At 40.0% G+C, this 20,477-nt stretch overlaps 1 protein-coding gene across 1 annotated transcript in view; it reads right to left on the bottom strand.

Moving 5' to 3' along the window:
- Nucleotides 1–20,477, bottom strand: part of LOC123766092 (double-stranded RNA-binding protein Staufen) — a 343,924-nt gene that overhangs the window by 90,380 nt on the left and 233,067 nt on the right. The window lies entirely within an intron of this gene.

The following is a 20,477-nucleotide window of genomic DNA, read 5'->3' as shown; positions in this document are numbered from 1 at the left end:
GCCATCATATCCATTGTAACCTGACTGGTCAGATACTAATGTTTAACTCAGGTAAGTGTACAGTAATGAAATTCGGTGAAGGGAGCAGGAGGCCAATACAAGGTACCATCTGGGAGGTGAAATCTTTCAAGAGTCAAAAAGAAAGATTTGTGGGTTGATATCTCACCAAAGCTGTCCCCAGAATCCCACATCAAAAGGATATCAGCAGCAGCATATGCTATACTGGCCAACATAAGAATTGCCTTTGGAAACTTGTGTAGGGAATTACACACAGGAATCACAATAGCGTGATGCATCAAATGAACAAATCCACAAGGGCAGTGACGAGGGTTTCAAACCTAAATCCGAGAGGATCCCAGACGCCGCATCGACTGAGCTACGATTTGATACCTTACCATGTATCTGTATACTGAGCATGTATACTGTATACTTACCATGTATAATACTGAGCAAGGTAGCTCAGTAGCTCGTAGCTCAGTCGATTAAGGCAGCGTCTGGGATCCTCTTGGACGTAGGTTTGAATCCTCGTCACGGCCCTTGTGGATTTGTTTCTTGTGTAAGGAATCATTCAGAACCTTGAATACCACTTATGTCAGACCAATCCTGGAGAATTCAGCTCCAGCCTAGAGACCATACCTAGTTAAACACAAGACAAAGTTAAGAGGAGATTCAGAGGTATGCCACCAGACCAGTCCCAGAACCGAGAGGTATGAGCTACAATGAAAGACTACGGGAGTTAAACCTCATGTCCCTGGAAGACAGAAGAGTAAGGGGATACATGACAACCACCTACAAAATTCTCAGGGGAATTGACAGAGTACCTGCTAGATACCCGCTTCATGGGGTTCTGGGAGTTGTTCTACTCCCCAAGCCCGGCCCGAGACAAGGCTTGACTTATGAGAGCTTGGTCCACCAGGCTGTTGCTTGGAGCGGCCCGCAGGCCCACATACCCACCGCAGCCCAGTTGGTTCGACACTTTTTTAGAAAACAGTCTAGTTTTCTCTTGAAGATGTCCACAGTTGTTCTGGCTATATTTCTTATAGTCGCTGGAAGGACATTGAACAACCACGGACCTCTGATGTTTATAGTGTTCTCTGATGGTGCCTATGGCACCTCTGCTCTTCACTGGTTCTATTCTGCATTTTCTTCCATATCGTTCACTCCAGTACGTTGTTATTTTACTATGTAGATTTGGGACCTAGCCCTCCAGTATTTTCCTTGAGTATATTATTTGGTATCTCTCTCATCTCCTTTCTAATGAGTACATTTGGAGAGCTTTCAGACGATCCCAATAATTTAGGTGCTTTATCGCGTCTGTGCGTCCCGTATATGTTCTCTGTATTCCCTCTATTTCAGCAATCTCTCCTGCTCTGAAGGGGGAAGCGAGTACTGAGCAGTACTCAAAACGTGACAACACAAGTGACTTGAAAAGTACAACCATTGTGATCCCTGGATTTGAAAGTTCTCATAATCCATCCTATCATTTTTCTGGCTGACGCCATATTTGCTTGGTTATGCTCCCTAAACGTTAGGTCGTCGGACATCATTATTCCCAAATCGTTGACATGCTGTTTTCCTACCATGGGCAGATTCGATTGTATTTTGTACCATGTATTACGTTTCAGATCCTCATTTTTGCTGTGCCTGAGTACCTGGAATTTATCACTATTAACCATCATGTTATTTTCTGCTGCCCAATCGAAAACTTTGTTGACATCTGCTTGTAGTTTTTCAATGTCTTCTGAAGAGGTAATTTTCATGCTAATTTTTCTGTCATCTTCAAAGGATGATACAAAGCTGTGACTTGTGTTTTTGTCTATATCTGATATGAGAATAAGGAAAAAGCAGTGGTGCAAGGTCTGTACCTTGAGGTACAGAGCTTTTAACTGCGCTTGGACTCGATTTTATTTGATTGACTGTTACTCTCTGTGTTCTGTTTGTCAGGAAATTGAGTATCCAGCCTCCTACTTTACCAGTTATTCTCTTTGACCTCATTTTGTGGGCTATCACTCCATGGTCACATTTGTCGAATGCCTTTGCAAAGTCTGTGTATACAACATCTGCATTTTGCTTTTCTTCTAGATCTTCTGTGATTTTGTCATAGTGGTTGAGTAACTGTGACAGACAGGATCTTCCCGCTCTAAATCCACGTTGTCCTGGGTTGTGTAGCTCATTATTTTCCAAAGACAACGGGTGTACAAAGACAAAATATTTAGCATGGGTGGAATATGAACAAGGGAACACAGGTGGAAACTTAGTACCCAAATGAGCCACAGACATATTAGAAAGAATATTTTCAGTGTCAGGGTAGTTAACAAATGGAATGTGTTAGGCAGTGATGTGGTGGAGGCTGACTCCATACACAGTTTCAAATGTAGACATAAGAGCCCACTAGGCTCAGGAACCTGTACAGTGGGAAGTGTAAGTGCTTATACAGTACGCAACTTACAAAATTGCAAATCCTGTTTCCTAGTTCTGCATCTCTGTTTTGGTATAAATTTTTTTGTGCCTTTATCATATATTTCACAAAACTTGCCATACATCTCATTCACTTCCTTGCCTAGCATCAAGTCTGTCCAATTATACTCACTAAAAAAATTTCTAAGGTCACCATAATGTCCTCTCCTGAAGTCTGGTTTTTCAACTGCTTCAACCTCCTTATTTTCTTCCAGCTTATAATGCATTGCATACTTTATTCCCAAAAAGACATGGTCACTTTTACCCAAGGGAGGAAGGTACTGAATGTCAAATAATCTCTTCCTCCTTCCTGGTAAATATCAAATCTAGCATGGAGGGAACGTCCCCTTCACTCATCCTCGTAGCTTGTTTAACACGTTGATACAAGAATGTTTCCAGGATGAGGTCTACAAATTTACAGGTCCAAAAATCTTCTGTTTTAGCTTCATATGCTTCCCAGTCTATGGATTTCAAGTTGAAGTCACTGACTATCAACAGTCGTGATCTATCGTTATCCGCTCTCGCTATAATCTCTCTCATTATTGTTATAAGACCTTCACGTTTACTATCTAGCTCCTCCTTTGACCATGTGCTGCTTGGCGGTGGACTATATGCATTTATTATCATTAGTTTATCATCCTCATGGCAGATCTCTAGTGCTATTATGTCAACTTCTTGTGGATTGGCAGTCATTATTTCGTTCGCCTTTAGGTGTTCTTTTACCAGCACAGTAACGCCACCGCCTTTCCTAATTTTTCTGTCCCTGTCTCCAAATTGAGTAGCCCCTTGGGAATATGACCTCATTTAAAATTACATCTTCAAGTTTTGTCTCCGTGAGTGCAACAATGTCTGGTGTCTGCAGCTGTATTACATCACTTAACTCCAGTATCTTTGATCTCACTCCATCTATGTTGGTGTATGCAATCTTCAGGAACTTGTTCCCCCTCTCCTTATTCTTCACTCCCCCCCTCTCTATTGATTTTGTTGGTTTGCCTTTATGTACCACTTTACTGGTTTGCCTACCCCTATCACTTTGTAGAAAAAAGAATTTATTTCTTCTTCATTCCTGCTCTCATTTAAATGTTTTGCCTCGGCGAGGTTCAGTTTCAGCTTCTCTCTATCTTCTTTTGAAAGATCTCGTCTTAACAACCGCCCTTTCCCATCCTCATCACTTTGCAATTTTCTAGCATTCCTTAGTACTTCTTCCATCTGTTTGGCACCGTTTAGGGTGATCCTCAAAGGTCGATCTTTCCCTTTTACGTACCTGCCTATTCTCCTGTAGTCGCACACATTCTCTATGGTTGTAAGACCTTCCACGAGGCCAACAATTTTATCTACTACTTTAGCTTCTTCTACAGCTCTTTCTGACCTAGATGTTATCGCCTTTTCTTTGCAGCCAAAAATGATCGGGGACTTACTCCGATCAACTGTGTTTTGCACCAACTTCGGGTTAGATGCCAATTCTTTCCTCACTTCCAGCCTAATGTTTGTTTTATCTTGGTTGCTGCAGTGTTTGACTTCCTTTACTGCTTCTTCTATTTTTTCCTTCTCCTTGGCCACTTGTGCATAAGTGAGTTGCATATCTTTCTTGCACTGTTCTATTCCCTGTGTAACTTCCTCCATCTGTGCTGACAAAAGCTGTTTCTCCTGTTGAATTTCCTTGCCTAACCTATTGTAGTCATTTATGTTTAAATTTACTTTAACTTCTTCCAAAGCTATTTTTAAGAGTTTATTTTCTTCTTCCATGGCTTTGCAATTTGTTTCCAATTGATTCTTATCCTTGCACAAGTCTTTCACTAAACCCTCAAGACATAAAACTTTGCTATTCAAATGGTCATTACTTTCTTTCAATTTACTAATTATTTCTACACGAGAGTTCACTATAGTATCTAAATTTACCAACTTGTTATGTAGTCTGCTAATATCAATGCTTTCTTCATTGAATCCCTCAAAATCAAGCTCTGTTTTGTTTTTCCCCTTACCAATGGCCATCTTGGATGTTCTTCTCTGCACTGTAAACACTAGAGCAACTTTTTCTCATCCGATTTTTCACTTCCCTTAGCACTTTCCTGTTATCTCACCTATTTTTCAAGAGCACTATACCTTTATGTTCTCTGGGACACCACTCACTACCATCAACCTGTACTACAATACTTAGGATTGTTGAAATATGCTGGAGCTCCTCTGCTGCAAGTGTTGACCCTAGGGGTGTCACCTTTTAGTGTGTGTGTGTGTGTGTGTGTGTACTCACCTAGTTGTACTCACCTAGTTGTGTGTGTGTGTGTGTGTGTGTGTAATTACCTAAGTGTAATTACCTAAGTGTAGTTACAGGATGAGAGCTACGCTCGTGGTGTCCCGTCTTCCCAGCACTCTTTGTCATATAACGCTTTGAAACTACTGACGGTCTTGGCCTCCACCACCTTCTCACTTAACTTGTTCCAACCGTCTACCACTCTATTTGCGAAGGTGAATTTTCTTATATTTCTTCGGCATCTGTGTTTAGCTAGTTTAAATCTATGGCCTCTTGTTCTTGAAGTTCCAGGTCTCAGGAAGTCTTCCCTGTCGATTTTATCAATTCCTGTTACTATTTTGTACGTAGTGATCATATCACCTCTTATTCTTCTGTCTTCTAGTTTTGGCATATTTAATGCTTCTAACCTCTCCTCGTAGCTCTTGCCCTTCAGTTCTGGGAGCCACTTAGTAGCATGTCTTTGCACCTTTTCCAGTTTGTTGATGTGCTTCTTAAGATATGGGCACCACACAACAGCTGCATATTCTAGCTTTGGCCTAACAAAAGTCATGAACAATTTCTTTAGTATATCGCCATCCATGTATTTAAATGCAATTCTGAAGTTAGAAAGCATTGCATAGGCTCCTTGCACAATATTCTTAATGTGGTCCTCAGGTGATAGTTTTCTATCTAGAACCACTCCTAGATCTCTTTCTTTATCAGAATTCTTTAAAGATTTCTCACATAATATATAGGTTGTGTGGGGTCTATGTTCTCCTATTCCACATTCCATAACATGACATTTATTAACATTAAATTCCATTTGCCAAGTGGTGCTCCATATACTTATTTTGTCCAGGTCTTCTTGAAGGGCATGACAATCATCTAAATTTCTTATCCTTCCTATTATCTTAGCATCATCAGCAAACATGTTCATATAATTCTGTATACCAACTGGTAGATCATTTATGTACACAATAAACATCACTGGTGCAAGAACTGAACCCTGTGGTACTCCACTTGTGACATTTCTCCATTCCGATACATTGCCTCTGATTACTGCCCTCATTTTTCTATCAGTCAGAAAATTTTTCATCCATGATAGAAGCTTACCTGTCACCCCTCCAATATTTTCCAGTTTCCAGAACAACCTCTTATGTGGAACTCTGTCGAAAGCCTTTTTTAGGTCCAGATAGATGCAGTCAACCCAGCCATCTCTTTCCTGTAATATCTCTGTGGCCCGATCATAGAAACTGAGTAAATTCGATACACAGGATCTTCCTGATCGAAAACCATACTGTCTGTCTGATATTATATCATTTCTCTCCAGGTGTTCTACCCATTTAGTTTTGACTAGCTTTTCCAATACTTTCACTATTACACTTGTCAATGATACAGGTCTATAATTGAGGGGGTCTTCCCTGCTGCCACTTTTGTAGATTGGAACTATGTTAGCCTGTTTCCACACGTCTGCTACGATTCCTGTACACAGGGATGCCTGAAAGATCAGGTGAAGTGGAATGCTGAGCTCAGATGCACATTCTCTCAGAACCCATGGTGAAACGCCATCTGGGCCAGCTGCTTTGTTCCTCCCGAGCTCCTTTAGCATATTTTCCACTTCATCTCTAGACACCTCTATCCGCTCTATGTTGTTCTCTGGAATTCTTATTGTGTCTGGTTCTCTGAAGATTTCATTTTGTACAAACACACTTTGGAACTTTTCATTTAATGTTTCACACATTTCCCTTTCATTTTCCGTGAATCTGTTTCCCATTTTCAACCTCTGGATATTATCCTTTACCTGCAATTTGTTGTTTATGAATTTGTAAAATAGGCCCGGTTCTGTTTTACATTTATCTGCTATCCCTTTTTCAAAATTTCTTTCTGCCTCTCTCCTTACTGCTGTATAATTGTTTCTCGCATCTTTGTATCGCTGGTATGTTTGGGGGTTTGGCCTCTTCCTATACTGATTCCATTTTTGTGTCTTTTGGTCTCTTGCCCTCTCACAATTTCTGTCGAACCAATCCTGTTTTCTGGTCCTGCATCTCTGTTTTGGTATGAATGTTTGTGTGCCTTCCTCGTATAGTTTTAAAAATTTGGCATACATTTCATTTACTTCCCTGCCTAGCAACAATTCTGTCCAATTACACTCATTAAAAAAATTTCGAAGTTCCCCATAGTTGCCTCTCTTTAAATCGAGTTTATCAACTGTTTCAATGTCCCCATTTTCTTCTAGATGATATCTTAAAGCATATTTAATGTCTAACAGGACGTGATCACTCTTTCCCAAGGGAGGAAGGTACTGGATGTCAAAAATCTCTTCTTCTTTCCTGGTGAATACTAGATCCAGTACTGACGGTATATCTCCTTCCCTCATTCTTGTGGCTTGCTTTATGTGTTGATACAAGAATGTCTCCAGAATGAGGTTCACAAATCTGCATGTCCAAAAGTCCTCCGTTCTTGCTTCATAGGCCTCCCAGTCTATTGCTCTAAAGTTGAAGTCCCCCAGTATCAACATTCGTGATTTATCTTTATCTGCTTGTACAATAATATCTCTCATGACCATTATGAGGCCCTCTCGTTTGTCATCCAGTTCTTCCTTTGTCCACGTGTTGCTTGCTGGTGGGCTGTAGGTATTTACAATTATCAGGTTATCATCCTGATTCCAGACCTGCAATGCCATTATGTCAATATCTCGAGGGTTTTCAAATATTAACTCTTTTACCTTCAGGTGTTTTTTCACCAGTACAGCCACTCCTCCTCCCTTCCTAGTTTTCCTGTCACGTCTCCAAACTGAGTAGCCTCTTGGGAATATGACTTCATTTATTATATTTCCTTCAAGTTTCGTTTCTGATAATGCAACAATATCTGGGACCCTAAGCTGGATTATATCTTGCAACTCCAAAGTTTTTGACCTCACTCCATCTATGTTGGTATATACAATTTTCAGGAACATGTTCCCTTTTCCTTTGCTCTTTACTCCCCCTTCCACTACTGATCTTGTTGCTTTGTTTTTATGTACCATTTCACAAGCTTTCCAGTCCCTGTCACTTTGTAAAAAAAAGAATTTCTGTCTTCTTCATTTCTATCCCCATTTAGCCGTTTTGCCTCAATTAAGTTCATTTTCAGCTTTTCTCTGTCTTCCTTGGAGAGGTCTTGTCTTATTGACCAAGATTTGCCAACCTCATCACTCTGCAGTTTCCTGGCATTTCTTAGCACTTCCATCATGTTTTTCACTCCATTAAAGGTCACCCTTAAGGGGCGGTTCTTTTCTTTCTCATATTTTCCTATTCTTCTAAAATCACTGACATTTTCCTTTGAGCCTTCTCCAAAACCTACTATTTTCTCTATGATTTTCATCTCTTCTGCCGCTCTGTCCACCCTAGATGAAATTTCCTTCTCTAAACATCCAAAAATGATTATGGACTTAGTTCTATCTGCAGTGTTTTGTACCAGTTTACTGTTGGTAACCAGTTCTTTCCTAATTGCTTGCCTAATTTCTGCTTCTTGTTGGTCATTTCTGGTTTTGACTTCCGAACACACTTCTTTGATAGTCTCTTTCTCTTTTACAACTTGAGCATATGTCGCTTTTATTTCTTCTTTATACTTTTCTAGTTCTTTATTCACCTCCTCTATGTGAGTTGTCAGTGAAGTTTCCAGTTGGAGATCCTTACCTAACTCTATGTTAGCCCTTAGGCTTGCTTGGAGTTGTTCACCATATGAGTCTATTTTCTTGTTTATTTCTTCAAAGTCACCACACTTCACTTTCCATGCCTCATTTTCTTTCACTAGTTCCTTGATTTGCTCCTCCTGATTTGTTACCTTGTCTGTTAATGCAGTAATAATCTTACCTTGTTGAAGCATACTCCCTTTTAGAGTGCAAAGCTCACTCCACACAAAAGTGTGTGTGTGTGTGTGTGTGTGTGTGTGTGTGTGTGTGTGTGTGTGTGTGTGTGTGTAATTACCTAAGTGTAATTACCTAAGTGTAGTTACAGGATGAGAGCTACGCTCGTGGTGTCCCGTCTTCCCAGCACTCTTTGTCATATAACGCTTTGAAACTACTGACGGTCTTGGCCTCCACCACCTTCTCACTTAACTTGTTCCAACCGTCTACCACTCTATTTGCGAAGGTGAATTTTCTTATATTTCTTCGGCATCTGTGTTTAGCTAGTTTAAATCTATGGCCTCTTGTTCTTGAAGTTCCAGGTCTCAGGAAGTCTTCCCTGTCGATTTTATCAATTCCTGTTACTATTTTGTACGTAGTGATCATATCACCTCTTTTTCTTCTGTCTTCTAGTTTTGGCATATTTAATGCTTCTAACCTCTCCTCGTAGCTCTTGCCCTTCAGTTCTGGGAGCCACTTAGTAGCATGTCTTTGCACCTTTTCCAGTTTGTTGATGTGCTTCTTAAGATATGGGCACCACACAACAGCTGCATATTCTAGCTTTGGCCTAACAAACGTCATGAACAACTTCTTTAGTATATCGCCATCCATGTATTTAAATGCAATTCTGAAGTTAGAAAGCATTGCATAGGCTCCTTGCACAATATTCTTAATGTGGTCCTCAGGTGATAGTTTTCTATCTAGAACCACTCCTAGATCTCTTTCTTTATCAGAATTCTTTAAAGATTTCTCACATAATATATAAGTTGTGTGGGGTCTATGTTCTCCTATTCCACATTCCATAACATGACATTTATTAACATTAAATTCCATTTGCCAAGTGGTGCTCCATATACTTATTTTGTCCAGGTCTTCTTGAAGGGCATGACAATCATCTAAATTTCTTATCCTTCCTATTATCTTAGCATCATCAGCAAACATGTTCATATAATTCTGTATACCAACTGGTAGATCATTTATGTACACAATAAACATCACTGGTGCAAGAACTGAACCCTGTGGTACTCCACTTGTGACATTTCTCCATTCCGATACATTGCCTCTGATTACTGCCCTCATTTTTCTATCAGTCAGAAAATTTTTCATCCATGATAGAAGCTTACCTGTCACCCCTCCAATATTTTCCAGTTTCCAGAACAACCTCTTATGTGGAACTCTGTCGAAAGCCTTTTTTAGGTCCAGATAGATGCAGTCAACCCAGCCATCTCTTTCCTGTAATATCTCTGTGGCCCGATCATAGAAACTGAGTAAATTCGATACACAGGATCTTCCTGATCGAAAACCATACTGTCTGTCTGATATTATATCATTTCTCTCCAGGTGTTCTACCCATTTAGTTTTGATTAGCTTTTCCAATACTTTCACTATTACACTTGTCAATGATACAGGTCTATAATTGAGGGGGTCTTCCCTGCTGCCACTTTTGTAGATTGGAACTATGTTAGCCTGTTTCCACACGTCTGCTACGATTCCTGTACACAGGGATGCCTGAAAGATCAGGTGAAGTGGAATGCTGAGCTCAGATGCACATTCTCTCAGAACCCATGGTGAAACGCCATCTGGGCCAGCTGCTTTGTTCCTCCCGAGCTCCTTTAGCATATTTTCCACTTCATCTCTAGACACCTCTATCCGCTCTATGTTGTTCTCTGGAATTCTTATTGTGTCTGGTTCTCTGAAGATTTCATTTTGTACAAACACACTTTGGAACTTTTCATTTAATGTTTCACACATTTCCTTTTCATTTTCCGTGAATCTGTTTCCCATTTCCAACCTCTGGATATTATCCTTTACCTGCAATTTGTTGTTTATGAATTTGTAGAATAGGCCCGGTTCTGTTTTACATTTATCTGCTATCCCTTTTTCAAAATTTCTTTCTGCCTCTCTCCTTACTGCTGTATAATTGTTTCTCGCATCTTTGTATCGCTGGTATGTTTGGGGGTTTGGCCTCTTCCTATACTGATTCCATTTTTGTGTCTTTTGGTCTCTTGCCCTCTCACAATTTCTGTCGAACCAATCCTGTTTTTTGGTCCTGCATCTCTGTTTTGGTATGAATGTTTGTGTGCCTTCCTCGTATAGTTTTAAAAATTTGGCATACATTTCATTTACTTCCCTGCCTAGCAACAATTCTGTCCAATTACACTCATTAAAAAAATTTCGAAGTTCCCCATAGTTGCCTCTCTTTAAATCGAGTTTATCAACTGTTTCAATGTCCCCATTTTCTTCTAGATGATATCTTAAAGCATATTTAATGTCTAACAGGACGTGATCACTCTTTCCCAAGGGAGGAAGGTACTGGATGTCAAAAATCTCTTCTTCTTTCCTGGTGAATACTAGATCCAGTACTGACGGTATATCTCCTTCCCTCATTCTTGTGGCTTGCTTTATGTGTTGATACAAGAATGTCTCCAGAATGAGGTTCACAAATCTGCATGTCCAAAAGTCCTCCGTTCTTGCTTCATAGGCCTCCCAGTCTATTGCTCTAAAGTTAAAGTCCCCCAGTATCAACAGTCGTGATTTATCTTTATCTGCTTGTACAATAATATCTCTCATGACCATTATGAGGCCCTCTCGTTTGTCATCCAGTTCTTCCTTTGTCCACGTGTTGCTTGCTGGTGGGCTGTAGGTATTTACAATTATCAGGTTATCATCCTGATTCCAGACCTGCAATGCCATTATGTCAATATCTCGAGGGTTTTCAAATATTAACTCTTTTACCTTCAGGTGTTTTTTCACCAGTACAGCCACTCCTCCTCCCTTCCTAGTTTTCCTGTCACGTCTCCAAACTGAGTAGCCTCTTGGGAATATGACTTCATTTATTATATTTCCTTCAAGTTTCGTTTCTGATAATGCAACAATATCTGGGACCCTAAGCTGGATTATATCTTGCAACTCCAAAGTTTTTGACCTCACTCCATCTATGTTGGTATATACAATTTTCAGGAACATGTTCCCTTTTCCTTTGCTCTTTACTCCCCCTTCCACTACTGATCTTGTTGCTTTGTTTTTATGTACCATTTCACAAGCTTTCCAGTCCCTGTCACTTTGTAAAAAAAAGAATTTCTGTCTTCTTCATTTCTATCCCCATTTAGACGTTTTGCCTCAATTAAGTTCATTTTCAGCTTTTCTCTGTCTTCCTTGGAGAGGTCTTGTCTTATTGACCAAGATTTGCCAACCTCATCACTCTGCAGATTCCTGGCATTTCTTAGCACTTCCATCATGTTTTTCACTCCATTAAAGGTCACCCTTAAGGGGCGGTTCTTTTCTTTCTCATATTTTCCTATTCTTCTAAAATCACTGACATTTTCCTTTGAGCCTTCTCCTAAACCTACTATTTTCTCTATGATTTTCATCTCTTCTGTGTGTGTGTGTGTGTGTGTGTGTGTGTGTGTGTGTGTGTGTGTGTGTGTGTGTAATTTATTATTCAATTTTATTTACATGTGTGTGTGTATATATATGTACATGTATGTGTATGTATATGTGTGTGTGTGTGTGTGTATGTGTATGTGTAATTACCTAAGTGTAATTACCTAAGTGTAGTTACAGGATGAGAGCTACGCTCGTGGTGTCCCGTCTTCCCAGCACTCTTTATCATATAACGCTTTGAAACTACTGACGGTCTTGGCCTCCACCACCTTCTCACTTAACTTATTCCAACCGTCTACCACTCTATTTGCGAAGGTGAATTTTCTTATATTTCTTCGGCATCTGTGTTTAGCTAGTTTAAATCTATGACCTCTTGTTCTTGAAGTGCCAGGTCTCAGAAAATCTTCCCTGTCGATTTTATCAATTCCTGTTACTATTTTGTATGTAGTGATCATATCACCTCTTTTTCTTCTGTCTTCTAGTTTTGGCATGTTTAATGCTTCCAACCTCTCCTCGTAGCTCTTGCCCTTCAGTTCTGGGAGCCACTTCGTAGCATGTCTTTGCACCTTTTCCAGTTTGTTGATGTGCTTCTTAAGATATGGGCACCGCACAACAACTGCATATTCTAGCTTTGGCCTAACAAAAGTCATGAACAATTTCTTTAGTATATCGCCATCCATGTATTTAAATGAAATTCTGAAGTTAGAAAGCATCGCATAGGCTCCTTGCACAATATTCTTTATGTGGTCCTCAGGTGATAGTTTTCTATCTAGAACCACCCCTAGATCTCTTTCTTTATCAGAATTCTTTAAAGATTTCTCACATATTATATAGGTTGTATGGGGTCTATGTTCTCCTGTTCCACATTCCATCACATGACATTTATTAACATTAAATTCCATTTGCCAGGTGGTGCTCCATATACTTATTTTGTCCAGGTCTTCTTGAAGGGCATGACAATCATCTAAATTTCTTATCCTTCCTATTATCTTAGCATCATCAGCAAACATGTTCATATAATTCTGTATACCAACTGGTAGATCATTTATGTACACAATAAACATCACTGGTGCAAGAACTGAACCCTGTGGTACTCCACTTGTGACATTTCTCCATTCCGATACATTGCCTCTGATTACTGCCCTCATTTTTCTATCAGTCAGAAAATTTTTCATCCATGATAGAAGCTTACCTGTCACCCCTCCAATATTTTCCAGTTTCCAGAACAACCTCTTATGTGGAACTCTGTCGAAAGCCTTTTTTAGGTCCAGATAGATGCAGTCAACCCAACCATCTCTTTCCTGTAATATCTCTGTGGCTCGATCATAGAAACTGAGTAAATTCGATACACAGGATCTTCCAGATCGAAAACCATACTGTCTGATATTATATCATTTCTCTCCAGGTGTTCTACCCATTTAGTTTTGATTAGCTTTTCCAATACTTTCACTATTACACTTGTCAATGATACAGGTCTATAATTGAGGGGGTCTTCCCTGCTGCCACTTTTGTAGATTGGAACTATGTTAGCCTGTTTCCACACGTCTGCTACGATTCCTGTACACAGGGATGCCTGAAAGATCAGGTGAAGTGGAATGCTGAGCTCAGATGCACATTCTCTCAGAACCCATGGTGAAACGCCATCTGGGCCAGCTGCTTTGTTCTTCCCGAGCTCCTTTAGCATATTTTCCACTTCATCTCTAGACACCTCTATCCGCTCTATGTTGTTCTCTGGAATTCTTATTGTGTCTGGTTCTCTGAAGATGTCATTTTGTACAAACACACTTTGGAACTTTTCATTTAATGTTTCACACATTTCCTTTTCATTTTCCGTGAATCTGTTTCCCATTTTCAACCTCTGGATATTATCCTTTACCTGCAATTTGTTGTTTATGAATTTGTAGAATAGGCCCGGTTCTGTTTTACATTTATCTGCTATCCCTTTTTCAAAACTTCTTTCTGCCTCTCTCCTTACTGCTGTATAGTTGTTTCTCGCATCTTTGTATCGCTGGTATGTTTGGGGGTTTGGCCTCTTCCTATACTGATTCCATTTTTGTGTCTTTTGGTCTCTTGCCCTCTCACAATTTCTGTCGAACCAATCCTGTTTTCTGGCCCTGCATCTCTGTTTTGGTATGAATGTTTGTGTGCCTTCCTCGTATAGTTTTAAAAATTTGGCATACATTTCATTTACTTCCCTGCCTAGCAACAATTCTGTCCAATTACACTCATTAAAAAAATTTCGAAGTTCCCCATAGTTGCCTCTCCTTAAATCGAGTTTATCAACTGTTTCAATGTCCCCATTTTCTTCTAGATGATATCTTAAAGCATATTTAATGTCTAACAGGACGTGATCACTCTTTCCCAAGGGAGGAAGGTACTGGATGTCAAAAATCTCTTCTTCTTTCCTGGTGAATACTAGATCCAGTACTGACGGTACATCTCCTTCCCTCATTCTTGTGGCTTGCTTTATGTGTTGATACAAGAATGTCTCCAGAATGAGGTTCACAAATCTGCATGTCCAAAAGTCCTCCGTTCTTGCTTCATAGGCCTCCCAGTCTATTGCTCTAAAGTTAAAGTCCCCCAGTATCAACAGTCGTGATTTATCTTTATCTGCTTGTACAATAATATCTCTCATGACCATTATGAGGCCCTCTCGTTTGTCATCCAGTTCTTCCTTTGTCCAAGTGTTGCTTGCTGGTGGGCTGTAGGTATTTACAATTATCAGCTTATCATCCTGATTCCAGACCTGCAATGCCATTATGTCAATATTTCGAGGGTTTTCAAATATTAACTCTTTTACCTTCAGGTGTTTTTTCACCAGTACAGCCACTCCTCCTCCCTTCCTAGTTTTCCTGTCACGTCTCCAAACTGAGTAGCCTCTTGGGAATATGACTTCATTTATTATATTTCCTTCAAGTTTCGTTTCTGATAATGCAACAATATCTGGGACCCTAAGCTGGATTATATCTTGCAACTCCAAAGTTTTTGACCTCACTCCATCTATGTTGGTGTGTAATTACCTAAGTGTAGTTACAGGATGAGAGCTACGCTCGTGGTGTCCCGTCTTCCCAGCACTCTTTGTCATATAACGCTTTGAAACTACTGACGGTCTTGGCCTCCACCACCTTCTCACTTAACTTGTTCCAACCGTCTACCACTCTATTTGCGAAGGTGAATTTTCTTATATTTCTTCGGCATCTGTGTTTAGCTAGTTTAAATCTATGGCCTCTTGTTCTTGAAGTTCCAGGTCTCAGGAAGTCTTCCCTGTCGATTTTATCAATTCCTGTTACTATTTTGTACGTAGTGATCATATCACCTCTTTTTCTTCTGTCTTCTAGTTTTGGCATATTTAATGCTTCTAACCTCTCCTCGTAGCTCTTGCCCTTCAGTTCTGGGAGCCACTTAGTAGCATGTCTTTGCACCTTTTCCAGTTTGTTGATGTGCTTCTTAAGATATGGGCACCACACAACAGCTGCATATTCTAGCTTTGGCCTAACAAAAGTCATGAACAATTTCTTTAGTATATCGCCATCCATGTATTTAAATGCAATTCTGAAGTTAGAAAGCATTGCATAGGCTCCTTGCACAATATTCTTAATGTGGTCCTCAGGTGATAGTTTTCTATCTAGAACCACTCCTAGATCTCTTTCTTTATCAGAATTCTTTAAAGATTTCTCACATAATATATAGGTTGTGTGGGGTCTATGTTCTCCTATTCCACATTCCATAACATGACATTTATTAACATTAAATTCCATTTGCCAAGTGGTGCTCCATATACTTATTTTGTCCAGGTCTTCTTGAAGGGCATGACAATCATCTAAATTTCTTATCCTTCCTATTATCTTAGCATCATCAGCAAACATGTTCATATAATTCTGTATACCAACTGGTAGATCATTTATGTACACAATAAACATCACTGGTGCAAGAACTGAACCCTGTGGTACTCCACTTGTGACATTTCTCCATTCCGATACATTGCCTCAGATTACTGCCCTCATTTTTCTATCAGTCAGAAAATTTTTCATCCATGATAGAAGCTTACCTGTCACCCCTCCAATATTTTCCAGTTTCCAGAACAACCTCTTATGTGGAACTCTGTCGAAAGCCTTTTTTAGGTCCAGATAGATGCAGTCAACCCAGCCATCTCTTTCCTGTAATATCTCTGTGGCCCGATCATAGAAACTGAGTAAATTCGATACACAGGATCTTCCTGATCGAAAACCATACTGTCTGTCTGATATTATATCATTTCTCTCCAGGTGTTCTACCCATTTAGTTTTGATTAGCTTTTCCAATACTTTCACTATTACACTTGTCAATGATACAGGTCTATAATTGAGGGGGTCTTCCCTGCTGCCACTTTTGTAGATTGGAACTATGTTAGCCTGTTTCCACACGTCTGCTACGATTCCTGTACACAGGGATGCCTGAAAGATCAGGTGAAGTGGAATGCTGAGCTCAGATGCACATTCTCTCAGAACCCATGGTGAAACGCCATCTGGGCCAGCTGCTTTGTTCCTCCCGAGCTCCTTTAGCATATTTTCCACTTCATCTCTAGACACCTCTATCCGCTCTATGTTGTTCTCTGGAATTCTTATTGTGTCTGGTTCTCTGAAGATTTCATTTTGTACAAACACACTTTGGAACTTTTCATTTAATGTTTCACACATTTCCTTTTCATTTTCCGTGAATCTGTTTCCCATTTCCAACCTCTGGATATTATCCTTTACCTGCAATTTGTTGTTTATGAATTTGTAGAATAGGCCCGGTTCTGTTTTACATTTATCTGCTATCCCTTTTTCAAAATTTCTTTCTGCCTCTCTCCTTACTGCTGTATAATTGTTTCTCGCATCTTTGTATCGCTGGTATGTTTGGGGGTTTGGCCTCTTCCTATACTGATTCCATTTTTGTGTCTTTTGGTCTCTTGCCCTCTCACAATTTCTGTCGAACCAATCCTGTTTTCTGGTCCTGCATCTCTGTTTTGGTATAAATTTTTTTGTGCCTTTATCATATATTTCACAAAACTTGCCATACATCTCATTCACTTCCTTGCCTAGCATCAAGTCTGTCCAATTATACTCACTAAAAAAATTTCTAAGGTCACCATAATGTCCTCTCCTGAAGTCTGGTTTTTCAACTGCTTCAACCTCCTTATTTTCTTCCAGCTTATAACGCATTGCATACTTTATTCCCAAAAAGACATGGTCACTTTTACCCAAGGGAGGAAGGTACTGAATGTCAAATATCTCTTCCTCCTTCCTGGTAAATATCAAATCTAGCATGGAGGGAACGTCCCCTTCCCTCATCCTCGTAGCTTGTTTAACATGTTGATACAAGAATGTTTCCAGGATGAGGTCTACAAATTTACAGGTCCAAAAATCTTCTGTTTTAGCTTCATATGCTTCCCAGTCTATGGATTTCAAGTTGAAGTCACCGACTATCAACAGTCGTGATCTATCGTTATCCGCTCTCGCTATAATCTCTCTCATTATTGTTATAAGACCTTCACGTTTACTATCTAGCTCCTCCTTTGACCATGTGCTGCTTGGCGGTGGACTATATGCATTTATCATCATTAGTTTATCATCCTCATAGCAGATCTCTAGTGCTATTATGTCAACTTCTTGTGGATTGGCAGTCATTATTTCCTTCACCTTTAGGTGTTCTTTTACCAGCACAGCAACGCCACCGCCTTTCCTAATTTTTCTGTCCCGTCTCCAAATTGAGTAGCCCCTTGGGAATATGACCTCATTTAAAATTACATCTTCAAGTTTTGTCTCCGTGAGTGCAACAATGTCTGGTGTCTGCAGCTGTATTACATCACTTAACTCCAGTATCTTCGATCTCACTCCATCTATGTTGGTGTATGCAATCTTCAGGAACTTGTTCCCCCTCTCCTTATTCTTCACTCCCCCTCTCTCTATTGATTTTGTTGGTTTGCCTTTATGTACCACTTTACTGGTTTGCCTACCCCTATCACTTTGTAGAAAAAAGAATTTATTTCTTCTTCATTCCTGCTCTCATTTAAATGTTTTGCCTCGGCGAGGTTCAGTTTCAGCTTCTCTCTATCTTCTTTTGAAAGATCTCGTCTTAACGACCACCCTTTCCCATCCTCATCCCTTTGCAATTTTCTAGCATTCCTTAGTACTTCTTCCATCTGTTTGGCACCGTTTAGGGTGATCCTCAAAGGTCGATCTTTCCCTTTTACGTACCTGCCTATTCTCCTGTAGTCGCACACATTCTCTCTGTTTGTAAGACCTTCCACGAGGCCAACAATTTTATCTACTACTTTAGCTTCTTCTACAGCTCTTTCTGACCTAGATGTTATCGCCTTTTCTTTGCAGCCAAAAATGATCAGGGACTTACTCCGATCAACTGTGTTTTGCACCAACTTCGGGTTAGATGCCAATTCTTTCCTCACTTCTAGCCTAATGTTTGTTTTATCTTGGTTGCTGCAGTGTTTGACTTCCTTTACTGCTTCTTCTATTTTTTCCTTCTCCTTGGCCACTTGTGCATAAGTGAGTTGCATATCTTTCTTGCACTGTTCTATTCCCTGTGTAACTTCCTCCATCTGTGCTGACAAAAGCTGTTTCTCCTGTTGAATTTCCTTGCCTAACCTATTGTAGTCATTTATGTTTAAATTTACTTTAACTTCTTCCAAAGCTATTTTTAAGAGTTTATTTTCTTCTTCCATGGCTTTGCAATTTGTTTCCAATTGATTCTTATCCTTGCACAAGTCTTTCACTAAACCCTCAAGACATAAAACTTTGCTATTCAAATGGTCATTACTTTCTTTCAATTTACTAATTATTTCTACATGAGAGTTCACTATAGTATCTAAATTTACCAACTTGTTATGTAGACTACTAATATCAATGCTTTCTTCATTGAATCCCTCAAAATCAAGCTCTGTTTTGTTTTTCCCCTTGCCAGTGGCCATCTTGAATGTTCTTCTCTGCACTGTAAACACTAGGGCAACTTTTTCTCATCTGATTTTTCACTTCCCTTAGCACTTTCCTGTTATCTCACCTATTTTTCAAGAGCACTATTCCTTTATGTTCTGTGGGACACCACTCACTACCATCAACCTGTACTACAATACTTAGGATTGTTGAAATATGCTGGAGCTCCTCTGCTGCAAGTGTTGACCCTAGGGGTGTGTGTGTGTGTGTGTGTGTGTGTGTATAATATTATATATATATATATATATATATATATATATATATATATATATATATATATATATATATAGAAAGTAATATATAGTAATATAGTATATATATAGCAAAGCTTGACTAAAGTCGACTATTACTATTTGTACGACTTGATTAACTTATCAACTATTACTATTTGTACGACTTGACTATTACTATATAAGCTAAAGCTTATATAGTAATATAGTAATATATAGTAAAGCTTGACTTCCAAAATGCCTTCAATCAAGTCAGACGAGACGCTGTCCTCAGGGCTGTACACAACCATTTCCGTCCCCTTTACCCATTCATCCGATCGTGCTACAGTGGGGACTCTAAGCTTCTTTTTGGGGAGCATGAAATAAACTCCTGTGAAGGTGTCCAACAAGGTGACCCCTTAGCCCCCCTCCTTTTCTGCCTAGCTATCAAAGAGGTCACTGATAGTCTGACAAGCGAGCTAAACATCTGGTACCTGGATGATGGCACTCTAGCTGGAACTCCGGAAACCATTTTGGGGGATATAAGGAAAATCCAGGAGCAGGGAGCAGCCTTAGGCCTCATTCTCAATGCATCCAAATGTGAAATAATCTCCCGCAACCCAGACATCACTGGGCAAATACAAAATGCTCTTCCAGACATTCTCGTTGTCGAGCCACCGGACTGCACTCTCCTGGGTGCCCCCATTGGCCCACGAGCAATCGAGGAGGTCCTGGCTGCAAAAATCACTGACCTAAAGAGAATGCAGGACAGGATTGACAAGATTGATGCCCATGATGCTCTCTTTCTCCTTACAAGATGCCTGTCTCTCCCTAAGTTGACCTACTTTCTGAGATGTTCTCCATCCTACAGCAGCCCTAAGTTAAATGTGTATGACACCCTTCTGAGGTCCATGCTGGTGAAAGTTCTGAACCTGCCATTGGACGACTCTCAGTGGGAGCAAGCAACCCTTCCTGTAAGACTCGGCGGCCTTGGTGTCCGCACAGCCTCCCAAATTGCTCTACCAGCCTTCCTTTCCTCCTCTCATGCATCGCACGACCTCGTCAGAGATATTTTACCTGCAACCCTGAGAGATTCAGCAGGAATACACGATCCTGCTTTCACTGAATGTTCAAATCAGTGGAATGTTCTTGCAGCCCCAGCAACCATTATTTTTTTTTTTTTTTTTTTTTTTTTTGAGATATATACAAGAGTTGTTACATTCTTGTACAGCCACTAGTACGCGTAGCGTTTCGGGCAGGTCCCTGGAATACGATCCCCTGCCGCGAAGAATCGTTTTTTCATCCAAGTACACATTTTACTGTTGCGTTAAACAGAGGCTACAGTT

Source organism: Procambarus clarkii, chromosome 9, assembly GCF_040958095.1.
Source record: "Procambarus clarkii isolate CNS0578487 chromosome 9, FALCON_Pclarkii_2.0, whole genome shotgun sequence".
NCBI classification, from domain to species: Eukaryota; Metazoa; Arthropoda; class Malacostraca; order Decapoda; family Cambaridae; genus Procambarus; species Procambarus clarkii.
The sequence above is the reverse complement of the archived record's forward strand: the minus strand, read 5'-3'. Positions and strand labels throughout refer to the sequence as shown.